A 400-nucleotide genomic window follows, 5' to 3' on the forward strand; every position below is an offset into this window, starting at 1 on the left:
CGCTGTATGCATATTCTGACAGCGTGGGAGACGGGAGGCTGCGTTTGTCGGTGGATCCCGGGATCAGGTGAGCATTAAAAAAAAAAAAAATGATTTATTTTAGAGCTGCAACCATTATTCGATTACGTCGATTAAAATCGACGATGGAAAACGTTATCAACGTTTTCCATCGTCGATTCGTCGGCTAAAAGTTAAATTTCCCGCTCGCCGCTGTCCACCGCTCACTCCACGCCTACCGCACACGCCGGTAAACCCGCTCACGCTGAGGACATGCATCTGGCCCTCTCCTCCCGGTGAGCTTCCCGACTCGCTGCCAACCGCTGACAATCAAGGTAAGTCACTCGAGATCCCTTTTTAATGTTTCCTGTTTTTTTTTTTTTTTTTAAAGCACCACACTGAG

Source organism: Nanorana parkeri, unplaced genomic scaffold, assembly GCF_000935625.1.
Source record: "Nanorana parkeri isolate BGI_ZX_2015 unplaced genomic scaffold, ASM93562v1 scaffold593, whole genome shotgun sequence".
Classification (NCBI taxonomy): domain Eukaryota; kingdom Metazoa; phylum Chordata; class Amphibia; order Anura; family Dicroglossidae; genus Nanorana; species Nanorana parkeri.